The 14,998-nt window shown below is 46.1% G+C and overlaps 1 protein-coding gene across 2 annotated transcripts in view; it reads right to left on the bottom strand.

Moving 5' to 3' along the window:
• CWF19L1 (CWF19 like cell cycle control factor 1) overlaps positions 1 to 14,998 on the bottom strand; it is a 106,427-nt gene that overhangs the window by 54,330 nt on the left and 37,099 nt on the right. The window lies entirely within an intron of this gene.

Raw genomic sequence — 14,998 nt, forward strand, 5'->3', positions numbered from 1 at the left:
CAGCACACACCAGAGTGCTATATAATGTGGGGATTAACACTATAACTGAGTGAAATTTCCCCAATAGCTGCTTGTATATATAATATTGCGCCTAAATTTAGTGCCCCCCCTCTCTTTTTAACCCTTTGAGCCTGAAAACTACAGGGGAGAGCCTGGGGAGCTTTCTTCCAGCTGCACTGTGAAGAGAAAATGGCGCCAGTGTGTCTGAGGGAGATAGCTCCGCCCCTTTTTCGCGGACTTTTCTCCCGCTTTTTTCTGGATTCTGGCAGGGGTATTTACCACATATATAGCCTCTGGGTCTATATATTGTGGTATTTTTGCCAGCCAAGGTGTTTTTATTGCTGCTCAGGGCGCGCCCCCCCCCCCCCCCCAAAGCGCCCTGCACCCTCAGTGACCGGAGTGTGAAGTGTGTATGAGGAGCAATGGCGCACAGCTGCAGTGCTGTGCGCTACCTTGGTGAAGACTGATGTCTTCTGCCGCCGATTTTCCGGACCTCTTCTTGCTTCTGGCTCTGTAAGGGGGACGGCGGCGCGGCTCCGGGACCGAACACCAAGGCTGGGCCTGCGGTCGATCCCTCTGGAGCTAATGGTGTCCAGTAGCCTAAGAAGCCCAAGCTGGCTGCAAGCAGGCAGGTTCGCTTCTTCTCCCCTTAGTCCCTCGCTGCAGTGAGCCTGTTGCCAGCAGGTCTCACTGAAAATAAAAAACCTAATTCTATACTTTCTTTCTAGAAGCTCAGGAGAGCCCCTAGTGTGCATCCAACCTCGGCCGGGCACAAAATCTAACTGAGGCTTGGAGGAGGGTCATAGTGGGAGGAGCCAGTGCACACCAGGTGACCTAAAGCTTTCTTTAGTTGTGCCCAGTCTCCTGCGGAGCCGCTATTCCCCATGGTACTTTTGGAGTTCCCAGCATCCACTAGGACGTCAGAGAAATAAAATAAGTATAAGTGCTGCAGAGCTAGCACTCGTGTCTGTTGCTACTATGAGCACAGAAAAAACACTGGGGTACTCTGGGAATATGAAGGGGAGGAGAGTTACTAAATTTAAATATTCAGTGCCCTTGTTCTGCTAAAGCCGTCCATATCCCAAGAGTACTCCAGTGACCCCTAGTGGATGAACCCCCCCCCCCCCCCCCCCCAAAAAAAAAAAAACCCTACAAACGGTACAATAAAATAGGATTTTAATTACCTACCGGTAAATCCTTTTCTTGTAGTCCGTAGAGGATACTGGGGTCCATTTAGTACCATGAGTTATAGACTGGTCCACTAGCAGCGTTGGGCACTTTAAGAAATCAATAGTGTGCACTGGCTCCTCCCTCTATGCCCATCCTACCAGACTCAGTCTAGAAACTGTGCCCGAGGAGATGGACATATCCTGAAGAAGGATGTAACAGAACAGTGGTGAGATTCGAACCAGCACAAACAAGAGGACAGCCATGCTAACCAAATTGAACAGGAACAGCTGAACCAACATTACTTAACGAAGTAACAGGGCAGGAAACACGAAGCACTGGGCGGGCGCCCAGTATCCTCTACGGACTATGAGAAACGGATTTACCGGTAGGTAATTAAAATCCTATTTTCTCTTACGTCGTAGAGGATACTGGGGTCCATTTAGTACCATGCTGGATGTACCAAAGTTCCCAAACTGGGTGGGAGAGTGCTGAGGTTCCTGCAGAACTGATTGGCCTCTGAGGACTTTCAGTTTGGTCAAAGTATCGAACTTGTAGAACTTTCCAAGCGTGTTCAAACCCAACCAAGTAGCTGCTCGACAGAGCCACCCCAGGCAACCGCCTAGGAAGAACCGACCGACCTAGTAGAGTGGGCCTGTACTTTAGGAACCGGCAATCCTGTCGATGACTAAGCCTGCTGGATAGTAAGCCTGATCCAGCGAGCAATAGACTGCTTTGAAGCAGGACACCCAATTTTCTTAGGATCATAGAGAACAAACAGCGAGTCAGATTTTCTATGACGAGCGGTCCTCTTCACGTAGATCTTCAAAGCCCTCACAACATCCAGGGACTTTGAGGTAGCAGAGGTGTCAGTAAGCACCGGAACCACAATAAGTTGGTTGATTTGAAACGCAGACACCACCTTAGGAAGAATTTGCTGATGAGGTACGAGTTCAGCTCTAGCCTCATGAAAAATCATATAGGGCTTTTGTGAGACAACGCCCCTAGTTCGGACATACGCCTTGCAGAAGCCAAGGCCAACAGTGTAACAGTCTTCCATGTAAGAAACTTAACGTCAACCTCCTGTAAAGGTTCACACCAGTCCGAATGTAGAAACTGCAACACCACGTTAAGATCCCAAGGTGCCGTGTGGGAGGCACAAAGGGCGGTTGGATATGCATAACACCCTTCAAGAACATCTGAACCTCAGGGAGGGAAGCCAATTGTTTCTGGAAGAAAACGGACAAGACCGAAATCTGGACTTTCAAAAAGCCCAAACTTAGGCCCACATCCACACCTGACTGTAGAAAAAGTCCCAGTTGAAATTCCACTGCAGGAAATTTCCTGTTTTCACACCACGAGACATATTTCGTCCAAATACGGTGGTAATGTTTAGACGTTACCCCCTTCCTAGCTTGGATCAGGGTTGGAATAACCTTGTTCGGAATGCCATTCCATGCTAAAATCTGACGCTCAATTTCCATGCCGTCAAACGTAGCAGCGGAAAGTCTTGCTAGACGAATGGCTCCTGTAGAAGAAGATCCTCTCGTAGAGGCCACGGGTCCTCCAGGAGCAACTCCAGTAGATCTGCGTACCAGGCCCTTCTCGGCCAATGTGGAGCAAGGAGATTTGTTTGAACCGTTTCACTTTTTATTCTTTTGAGAATTCTTGGGATCAGTGGAGAGGTGGAAACACGTAAACAATCTGGTAGATCCATGGAGTCACCAGAGCATCCACTGCCACAGCTTGCGGGTCCTTCGACCTGGAACAATAGAGCTTTAGCTTCTTGTTGAGATGAGAGGCCGTCATGTCTATTTGTAGAATTCCCCACAGACTTGTTAAGGACTAAAACACCTGCGGGTGAAGGCCCCACTCTCCTGGGTGGAGGTCGTGTCTGATGAGGAAGTCTGCTTCCCAGTTGCCTACTCCTGGAATGAAGATTGCCGACAGCGCCACCGCGTGTCTTTTTGTCCCAAGGAGAATATTTGTTACCTCTGAAATTGCAGCTCTGCTCTTCGTTCCGCCCAGTCGGTTTATGTACGTTACTGCCGTTACATTGTCCGACTAAACCTGAATGGCTTGATCTTGAAGAAGATGCGATGCCTGTAGAAGGGCGTTGTATATGGCCCCTAGTTCCAGAATGTTGATCAGAAGAATGGCTATCCGACTTGACCATTTTCCTTGGAACTGTTCCCCTTGGGTGACTGCTCCCCAACTTCTGATGCTTGCGTCCGTGGTTAGCAGAATCCAATTTTGACTCCCGAACCGTCGACCCTCGGGTCAGGTGAAGTCTGGAGCCACCACAGAAGAGAAATCCTGGCTTTTGGTGACAGACGTATCCTCTGGTGCATGTGAACATGTGATCCGGACCATTTGTCCAACAGATCCAGCTGGAATGGCCTGGCATGAAACCTTCCGTACTGCAGAGCCTTGTAAGGATACCATCTTCCCCACTTGCTTCCGGGGAAGCTGGTAAGCCTGATTTGAAGAATCTGTGAGGTGGGAGTTCCCGAAACTCCAGTCTGTATCCCTGGGCGACAAGGTCTGTGACCCAGGGATCCTGGCAAGACGTTGACCAAAAGTGACTGAAAAAAAAAACTTAACTGTGCTCCCACCTGCCTGTCTTCCAGGCAGTGCGGTCCACCGTCATGCTGAAGGCTTTGAGGAAGCAGGCCCGGAGGTCTGTTCCAGTGAACCTGCAAGTTGCTGGTTTTCTGGGTTTACCTCTATTGCCTTTGAAGGCCGTAGAAGAACCTTTGGTTTTTAATTTTAAAACTTCGCTGTCCGAAAGGACCGTAGAGTAGGAGCAGTGAAGGATTTTCTAGCAGGGGAAGCTGCGGAAGGAATGTAGACTTACCCGCCGTAGCCTTGGATATCCACGTATCCAGTTAATCTCCAAAGAGGGCTTCACCTGTGAAAGATAGGCAATCCACATCTTTCCTGGAACCCGCATCCGCAAGTCCACTGGCGTAGCCACAAGCCCCTGCGTGCTGACACTGCCGTAGCAGTGGTGTGCATTCAGTAAACCAATTTCCTTTATGGCCTCCACCGTAAGGCTAGCAGAATCCTGTATATGCTGTTGATAAGGAATCTAACCCGTCAATTATAATACCCGACCATTTTTCCATGGCCCAAGAGATCCACGCACAAGCTATAGTGGGTCTCAGGGCTACTGTGCCCCCCCCCCCCCCATCCTTTTGTGGAGGAGCTGCGCTTCCCTGCCAGCGTTTGCAGTAGAGGGAAAATGCCGCTGGTGAGCTGCTAGGTCCGCTCAGTGTGTAGCCCCGCCCCCTTAATGGCGCACAGCTTCCCGCACTTTATACTGGCCTGAGGTATTTGTCCATATTTGTTTATGTTAGCCAGTGTGGGTAAGCAGTGGGGCTCAGAGAGCCCCTCATCAGCGGGACACACTACATTGCATGTCCACCTGAGCCCCCTGGAGCGCAGCCTGCACTCAGAGCTGTGCTCCTACCCTTGTGCAGCTATTCCCGCCGGCGACCCGCTAACCGGGACGCCAGCGCTGTACTCACCACTATTCTGGCTCTGTTAGGGGGTGGCTGCGCGCTGCGGGAGGGTACGCTGCGCTGTGGTGTGGCTTGCGAATGGCTCCCTCAGGAGCTCAGTGTCCTGTCAGCAGAGCAACGGGACAATTAACTCTGTAGGAAGTTGGGCCATTCTCCCCCCTAAGTCCCACAAAGCAGACATGCTAATGCCAAACAGCCCTGACTGAAAATAACAAAGAAAAGTAGAAAACTCTTCAGGAGCACTTCAAAGTGTGACCGGCTCCTCCAGGCACATTTTCTAAACAGAGTCTGATAGGCGGGGCATAGGGGGAAATAGCCAGTGCACACTATTGATTTCTTAAAGTGCCCAAGGCTCCTAGTGGACCCGTCTATGCCCCATGGTACTAAATGGACCCCAGTATCCTCTAGGACATAAGAGAAAATAAGAATTTACTTACCAATAATTCTATTTCTCGTAGTCCGTAGTGGATGCTGGGAACTCCGTAAGGACCATGGGGAATAGCGGCTCCGCAGGAGACTGGGCACAAAAGTAAAGCTTTAGGACTACCTGGTGTGCACTGGCTCCTCCCCCTATGACCCTCCTCCAAGCCTCAGTTAGGATACTGTGCCCGGACGAGCGCACACAATAAGGAAGGATTTTGAATCCCGGGTAAGACTCATACCAGCCACACCAATCACACCGTACAACCTGTGATCTGAACCCAGTTAACAGCATGATAACAGAGGAGCCTCTGAAAAGATGGCTCACAACAATGATAACCCGATTTTTGTAACAATAACTATGTACAAGTATTGCAGACAATCCGCACTTGGGATGGGCGCCCAGCATCCACTACGGACTACGAGAAATAGAATTATCGGTAAGTAAATTCTTATTTTCTCTGACGTCCTAGTGGATGCTGGGAACTCCGTAAGGACCATGGGGATTATACCAAAGCTCCCAAACGGGCGGGAGAGTGCGGATGACTCTGCAGCACCGAATGAGAGAACTCCAGGTCCTCCTCAGCCAGGGTATCAAATTTGTAGAATTTAGCAAACGTGTTTGCCCCTGACCAAGTAGCTGCTCGGCAAAGTTGTAAAGCCGAGACCCCTCGGGCAGCCGCCCAAGATGAGCCCACCTTCCTTGTGGAATGGGCTTTTACAGATTTTGGCTGTGGCAGGCCTGCCACAGAATGTGCAAGCTGAATTGTACTACAAATCCAACGAGCAATAGTCTGCTTAGAAGCAGGAGCACCCAGCTTGTTGGGTGCATACAGGATAAACAGCGAGTCAGATTTTCTGACTCCAGCCGTCCTGGAAACATATTTTCAGGGCCCTGACTACGTCCAGCAACTTGGAGTCCTCCAAGTCCCTAGTAGCCGCAGGTACCACAATAGGCTGGTTCAAGTGAAACGCTGAAACCACCTTAGGGAGAAATTGAGGACGAGTCCTCAATTCTGCCCTGTCCGTATGAAAAATTAGGTAAGGGCTTTTATAGGATAAAGCCGCCAATTCTGAGACACGCCTGGCTGAAGCCAGGGCCAACAGCATTACCACTTTCCATGTGAGATATTTTAAGTCCACAGTGGTGAGTGGTTCAAACCAATGTGATTTTAGGAACCCCAAAACTACATTGAGATCCCAAGGTGCCACTGGAGGCACAAAAGGAGGCTGTATATGCAGTACCCCCTTGACAAACGTCTGAACTTCAGGAACTGAAGCCAGTTCTTTCTGTAAGAAAATCGACAGGGCCGAAATTTGAACCTTAATGGACCCTAATTTTAGGCCCATAGACAGTCCTGTTTGCAGGAAATGCAGGAAACGACCCAGTTGAAATTCCTCTGTAGGGGCCTTCCTGGCCTCGCACCACGCAACATATTTACGCCAAATACGGTGATAATGCTGTACGGTTACATCCTTCCTGGCTTTGATCAGGGTAGGGATGACTTCATCCGGAATGCCTTTTTCCTTCAGGATCCGGCGTTCAACCGCCATGCCGTCAAACGCAGCCACGGTAAGTCTTGGAACAGACAGGGTCCCTGCTGGAAAAAAAAGAGAAGGGGAAAGGGGTCTGGAGAAGGCCGCACAGGATTAATAATTAAACAAATTACAAATACCTCAGAAAAACTGACACTCTTGGGATACTTTTCCCTTTTATTAATCAATTGTGTACCTATAACCCAATGGTATAATTGGTAACATTAAATTTTGACGGTCAGTGGTGCTTCCAAGGGTATGAAAACACAGATCATGAAAATGACTACAAAGAAGACAAGATAACCCTGGTAGGAAGCACTCTTATCTGAGGTAACAAAAAGAATTAATATGTACTGATGAAAATTAATAATAAACTTAAAATTACAAATTTTATTAGATATGCCTTAAAAATTGTTATACAACATCCATGTGAATATGCTGAGAAATATGTGATCTTATTGCAAAAATATGTGGAAAAGATATGGTCTTATCTAGATGACCTCAGTCAGATCAATTAAATATGTTTAAGTCCGTCTGTGTAATAATTCCCTTATCTTTAATGTATAATTAAATCAAAAGATATTAAAATTTTGATAATGTGACCATCATCTTTGTCATTTATATAGCCCATATATAAATTCTCAGGGCAATAATTTTGAATCATAGGTCACTAGAGGAATTATTTTTAGTTGTGTCACTAATGTGTCAGTGTGTGGCCCAGTTAACGAGGAGAGATGTCTGTGTAGCCGTTTGTTTCAAGATGTAACAGACAAGGGCATGCCATCAATATGACATAAAATGGTGCCACCTGTGTAAAGAGATAAGAATATTCAGTTTGTGTTAGTTCACACGTATACACAATAATAGGGTACGAGGCACCCGTCTTGTAAGAAAAGCACCCCGTGTGTTCTATCCCAATTACTCTTAGGATAATCACCCAAAAGGAGGAATCAATTTACCTTAGATATGGATCACATTAGCTGCTGTGTAGAAGTGTGAAGTGCATACGCCTCCATTTTAAGCAGTTGGTAAATATGTGATCTTGTTGCAAAATTATGTTGAAAAAATAATTATGGCCTTATCTAGATGACCTCAATCAACGCGATTAGATATGTTTGAGTCCGTCTATGTAATAATTCCCTTATTATTGATGTAAGATGGTGCCACCTGTGTAAAGAGGTAAGGATAATCAGTTTGTGTTAGTTCGCACACATGTACAGTAAGAAGGTACGAGGCACCCGTATTGTAAAATAAGCACCCCGTATGTTCAAACCCAAATACTTTTTGGTTACTCACCCAAAAAAGGAAGCAAGTTACCTTGGATATGGATCACAGTAGCTGATATATAGAAATATGAGGTACATGTGCCCCTATTTTCAGCAGTTTATCAAACATTCCATTTGCTGGGTTAAGGGAGGAAGTATGGAGTAGAAATACTCAAGGCGATTATCTGATTATTGGGTTACTTCATATCAATAGTCATGTATTAATTGTTCCAAAAACCGTGTACATTGATTTTCCAAAACTGAATACACCGATGTCTCAAAGGCAAATCTTTCCTGTGAAAAGTCCATGCCGTATCACTCTAAATCTCTAAAATTCTTCCACATATGTCCCATTGATTTTGAACAAGAGTCCTAATAGAGGTATGAGGCACCACTATCTCAGTTTTTGTCAATGGCTACCATGTAGTTATTTCAGCAACAGTCTGACAATTTCAAAAATGCTGGGATCAAAATGAGGTGTTATTTACAACCAAGTCCTGTCGAAGATATGAGGTACCAATGCCTCAATTTCTATCAAAGGTATCAGATGATTTTAAGTGCTTAACAGAGGTATGAGGCAGAAGAGGCTTCAGTTCCTTTTGACAGCTACCAGGTAATAGTCAGCCATGATACTATGACTAGGTATAAAACATATGTATCTCTTAATTTCAAAACAGCTGTTGCCTTAATTTAATGTGTTAATTTAATAACATCGTGTATTTAGAACACATAGAGGTGTATAAAGTAGAGATGAGCGGATTCGGTTTTACTCGGTTCTCAAAACCGAATCTTATTGGCTCACGGATGTCACGTGTTTTGGATAGCCAATAAGATTCGGTTTTGAGAACCGAGTAAAACCGAGTAAAACCGAATCCGCTCATCTCTAGTATAAAGTGGCTAAGATATAGATAAACCTCCCTTCTGCTGTTCTCCCGTCTTGCCAGCAGGTATAGGACGGGGAATGAGAGAGGGTAGGTATACCCAACTCAGCCAGAAGGAAGAAAGAGGAGGTATCAAGCAGGGAGACTCAGGCAGGTATTCCCTGGTGCCTTATAACAGGTAGTGCAGAGATTTAAACCTGCACATTTGCCTCTGATGCGGTACACTCCTGAAAAATTGAGAGACAGAAATTAACCAATGTTGACTATTGTCAGTAAAAGGCCAAGTTGCATAATGATATTGCTGCTTAATGTCTCTTTACCACTATAGTCTTCCTATATATACCCCAACACAACGAATAATAGGAGAATCACAATCACTATCAAGGCTCATTAACATATCATAATCAGCTGTTCTCTCTGATGCAATATTACTGCTAATGCCAGTACCCCAACACAACGAATAATAGGAGAATCACAATCACTATCAAAGCTCATTAACATATCATAATCAGCTGTTCTCTCTGATGCAATATTACTGCTAATGCCAGTAATTGTAGCCACTATTGATACTTGCTAAATTAACCATGGGTGACTCCTGGAAAGCTTATTAACATATCACAATCAGCTGTTCTCTCTAATGCAGTTTTTACTCCTACTGCCAGTACTTGTAGCGACTATAGATGCTTTCCAAATGATACATTGTCACAGGACATATTGCTGTTCTTACAATAACACACTAGTAGTAGCACTTTGTAGATATTAGATAATAGACAATTAGTATCCTCTTAGTTATTGTGCTGATCCTTTAAGATGAGACCAAGGTGTATGAAAAATCACAAAGTCATATTTGAATTCGCTGGCTGCCACTATGTCTGTATAATTACCACTCCCGAGACAGGACGCAGAGAAAAAAAAAGGGGGAATGCCACCTCAGGGTCCCACATGTAGGCGTCTGTAGTCAGTGACGATCCCCGTCGTCCACTAGTCGTGCGGGGTCCCGTCCTCCTACGACCGCTCTGACCAGCGGCAAAAATCAGTGACGATCCCCGCTGCCCACCAGCCGTACGGGGTCCCGTCCTCCTGCGACCGCTCTGACCAGCGGCAAACAGACGCTCCCTCCGTTCCCAGCTGCCACACCACTGTTCCACTGACGGACCGGTGGGTCACGTGTGCGCACCACGTGACTCACCTTCTTGAAACTAACCTGACGTACGTTTCACAAAGCTTGATCACAGGTAATTGGGTAGCCTGTGATACAATGCTTTTATAGAAGGGGATTGCTATCTATTCACAGTCTTTCTTAATTACTAATCAATTATAAATGCCGAAAGCAATCCTGTGTGTGTAATATGTAGCAAGGCTACCCTAATAGAAATCATAAGTTCCCAGTATAAATTAACAGGAAACCTAATAGATACAGAAAAAATGTTTTTATTTTATAATATTAAACAATCCACTTATAAGTGAGCAAAAAACACAGACTATATTGCGGTAAATCACTACATGTAATCCCAATAATAGGGAATAAAAGGAAAAAGATGATGACATATGGGGCATTTCGGGAAAATATATTTCTAGTATAATTAAATACTGAAATTGTACTGCCATGGAGGTCCTACTCCTGACCAGTACTAGAAAGAGAGAAAAATTTTTTTGTATATATTGGAGTACAGAGAGGAGAAAGAGATAATATTGTTAGATCAAGAGAAAACACAGTGCATGTGAAAAATTAAAGGGATTAATGCCCATGAGCAATAGTGTATTAATTAATTCCAAATAAGTGGCTATAAATATGCCTGTACGCGTGTGTTTTCACATACCTATAATTCCCTGCACTATTATTGGGTGACTTCAACCATAGTTATTAATTAGTGGTGGAGAGTCATGCATTATATATTATCAGCCATATTGCTGAAAATTATACTACATTTGTATAGAATACACTGAAACTTGTGTGGGAAAATATTCTGTGGTGTGTGTGTGGTTAAAAGAAATAAGTGTTCTGTGTAGATGTCATGAAAAAGAAAAAATTGATATCAGTAATACTGTGTGCGTAATGATAAAGGTAGTGTGTAAAAATGTGCCATTTTTCTATATAGTCACTCTTAGAGTATAAAGAGAGTGGTGTAGTGATAAAAAATTTTATTATATAAAACCAAATAAATCAATCATGACTACCGTGAAAATATTGAAAGAAGTAGAAGAAAATATCACCGTATTACAGTGATGTGTTGGCCGTGAAAATTAACTAAATAGTGTATATGGAAAATTCAGTTAGAGCTGGAATCAAATCCAATTATACAGATAAACCAAATAAACCCAGGTAGTATAATATCCAAATTATTTGGAAAGGAAAGCTCCAAAGTTTATATTCTCATTTAGACCCTCAGGGTTAAGAGCCCCAAGTTTAAAGGTCCATTCGCATTCCCTTTGTAGTAAATGGTTGACAATGTCACCTCCTCTGTTTCCTAACTTGACTTGTTCCAGACCATAAACTTTAAGATTTTGCCAGGACCCGGCATGTTCATAATGAAAATGACGTGCAACGGACGTCAATTTCTTAAAATTTGTCAGATCCTTTGCGGCGTTCCGTATTGTGCCTATATGTTCTAGGATGCGTTGTTTGAAAGGTCTGCTTGTCATCCCAACATACCGTTTGTTGCACTCACATGATATGCAGTAAACTACTGCTTCTGTATTGCAATTAATGTAATGTTGGGATTTTACCTCTAAGAAGGGAGCAGGTCCCTTCTTAGAGGTAGAGGCCACGGGTCCTCTGTGAGCATCTCTTGAAGTTCCGGGTACCAAGTCCTTCTTAGCCAATCCGGAGCCATGAGTATAGTCCTTACTCCTCTCCTTCTTATGATTCTCAGTACCTTGGGTATGAGAGGTAGAGGAGGGAACACACACACACTGACTGGTACACCCACGGTGTTACCAGAGCGTCCACAGCTATTGCCTGAGGGTCCCTTGACCTGGCGCAATACCCGTCTAGTTTTTTGTTGAGGCGGGACGCCATCATGTCCACCTTTGGTTTTTCCCAACGGTTCACAATCATGTGGAAGACTTCTGGGTGAAGTCCCCACTCTCTCGGGTGGAGGTCGTGTCTGCTGAGGAAGTCTGCTTCCCAGTTGTCCACTCCCGGAATGAACACTGCTGACAGTGCTATCACATGATTTTCCGCCCAGCGAAGAATCCTTGCAACTTCTGCCATTGCCCCCCTGCTTCTTGTGCCGCCCTGTCTGTTTACGTGGGCGACTGCCGTGATGTTGTCTGACTGGATCAGCACCGGCTGACCTTGAAGCAGAGGTCTTGCTAGGCTTAGAGCATTGTAGATGGCCCTTAGCTCCAGGATATTTATGTGAAGTGATGTCTCCAGGCTTGACCACAAGCCCTGGAAATTTCTTCCCTGTGTGACTGCTCCCCAGCCTCTCAGGCTGGCATCCGTGGTCACCAGGACCCAGTCCTGAATGCCGAATCTGCGGCCCTCTAGAAGATGAGCACTCTGCAACCACCACAGGAGAGACACCCTTGTCCTTGGTGACAAGATTATCCGCTGATGCATCTGAAGATGCGACCCGGACCATTTGTCTAGCAGATCCCACTGGAAGGTTCTTGCGTGGAATCTGCCGAATGGGATTGCTTCGTAAGAAGCCACCATCTTTCCCAGGACCCTTGTGCATTGATGCACTGAGACTTGGCCTGGTTTTAGGAGATTTCTGACTAGTTTGGATAACTCCCTGGCTTTCTCCTCCGGGAGAAACACCTTTTTCTGGACTGTGTCCAGGATCATCCCTAGGAATAGAAGTCGTGTCGTCGGGATCAGCTGCGATTTTGGAATATTGAGAATCCAACCGTGCTGGCGCAGCACTATCTGAGATAGTGCTACCCCGACTTCCAACGGTTCCCTGGATCTTGCCCTTATCAGGAGATCGTCCAAGTAAGGGATAACTAAAACTCCCTTCCTTCGAAGGAGTATCATCATTTCGGCCATTACCTTGGTAAAGACCCGGGGTGCCGTGGACAATCCAAACGGCAGCGTCTGAAACTGATAGTGACAGTTCTGTACCACAAACCTGAGGTACCCTTGGTGAGAAGGGTAAATTGGGACATGTAGGTAAGCATCTTTGATGTCCAGAGACACCATATAGTCCCCTTCTTCCAGGTTTGCAATCACTGCTCTGAGTGACTCCATCTTGAATTTGAACCTTTGTATGTAAGTGTTCAAGGATTTTAGGTTTAAAATTGGTCTCACCGAGCCGTCCGGCTTCGATACCACAAATAGTGTGGAATAGTACCCCTTTCCCTGTTGTAGGAGGGGTACCTTGATTATCACCTGCTGGGAATACAGCTTGTGAATGGCTTCCAATACTGCCTCCCTGTCTGAGGGAGACGTCGGTAAAGCAGACTTTAGAAAACGGCGAGGGGGAGACGTCTCGAATTCCAATTTGTACCCCTGAGATACCACCTGAAGGATCCAGGGGTCCACTTGCGAGTGGGCCCACTGAACTTCTTGAGACGGGCCCCCACCGTGCCCGAGTCCGCTTGTAAAGCCCCAGCGTCATGCTGAGGACTTTGCGGAGGCGGGAGAGGGCTTTTGTTCCTGGGAACTGGCTGTTTGTTGCAGCCTTTTTCCTCTCCCTCTGCCACGGGGCAGAAATGAGGCGCCTTTTGCCCGCTTGCCCTTATGGGGCCGAAAGGACTGCGCCTGATAATACGGCGTCTTCTTAGGTTGAGAAGCTACCTGGGGTAAAAATGTGGATTTTCCAGCAGTTGCCGTGGCTACCAGGTCTGATAGACCTACCCCAAATAACTCCTCCCCCTTATAAGGCAATACTTCCATGTGCCTTTTAGAATCCGCATCACCTGACCACTGCCGAGTCCATAAACCTCTTCTTGCAGAAATGGACAGCGCGCTAACTCTTGATGCCAGTCGGCAAATATCCCTCTGTGCATCACGCATATATAGAAATGCATCCTTCAAATGCTCTATAGTCAGTAATATACTGTCCCTATCTAGGGTATCAATATTTTCAGTCAGGGAATCCGACCACGCCAGGCCCGCACTGCACATCCAGGCTGAGGCGATTGCTGGTCGCAGTATAACACCCGTGTGAGTGTATATACATTTTAGGATATTCTCCAGCTTTCTATCGGCAGGTTCCTTCAGGGCGGCCGTATCAGGAGAGGGTAGTGCTACCTGTTTAGGCAAGCGTGTGAGCGCTTTATCCACCCTAGGGGGTGTTTCCCAACGTGCCCTATCCTCTGGCGGGAAAGGGTACGATGCCAATAACCTTTTAGGAATTATCAGTTTTTTATCGGGGGAAACCCACGCCTCATCACACACTTCATTTAATTCCTCGGATACAGGAAAAACTACAGGCAGTTTTTTCTCACCAAACATAATACCCTTTTTAGTGGTACTTGTATTATCAGAGATATGCAATACATTTTTCATTGCTTCAATCATGTAACGTGTGGCCCTAGTGGAAGTCACGTTTGTCTCCTCATCATCGACACTGGAGTCAGTATCAGTGTCTGTGTCTGCCATTTGAGGTAACGGGCGTTTTAAAGCCCCTGATGGCGTTTGAGACCCCTGGACAGGCACAAGCTGAGTAGCCGGCTGTCTCATGTAGTCAACTGTCTGTCGTAAAGAGCTGACACTGTCACGCAATTCCTTCCATAAGCTCATCCACTCAGGTGTCGACTCCCTAGGGGGTGACAACTCTATAATAGGCAATTGCTCCGCCTCCATCTCATTTTCCTCCTCAAACATGTCGACACAATCGTACCGACACACCGCACACACACAGGGAATGCTCTGATAGAGGACAGGACCCCACTAGCCCTTTGGGGAGACAGAGGGAGAGTATGCCAGCACACACCAGAGCGCTATATATAGACAGGAATACCACTATAAAATGTGCTTTTCCCTTTATAGCTGCTGTTAGTATTAAAACTGCGCCAAATTAGTGCCCCCCTCTCTTTTTTACCCTTTTCTGTAGTGCAGGACTGCAGGGGAGAGTCAGGGAGACGTCCTTCCAGCGGAGCTGTGATGGAAAATGGCGCCCGTGTGCTGAGGAGATAGGCTCCGCCCCCTTCTCGGCGGCCTTTTCTCCCACTTTTTGGTGAGTTCTGGCAGGGGTTAAAATACATCCATATAGCCCTGGGGGTTATATGTGGTGTATTTATGCCAGCCAAGGTG

Source organism: Pseudophryne corroboree, chromosome 6 (genome assembly GCF_028390025.1).
Source record: "Pseudophryne corroboree isolate aPseCor3 chromosome 6, aPseCor3.hap2, whole genome shotgun sequence".
Lineage (NCBI taxonomy): Eukaryota > Metazoa > Chordata > Amphibia > Anura > Myobatrachidae > Pseudophryne > Pseudophryne corroboree.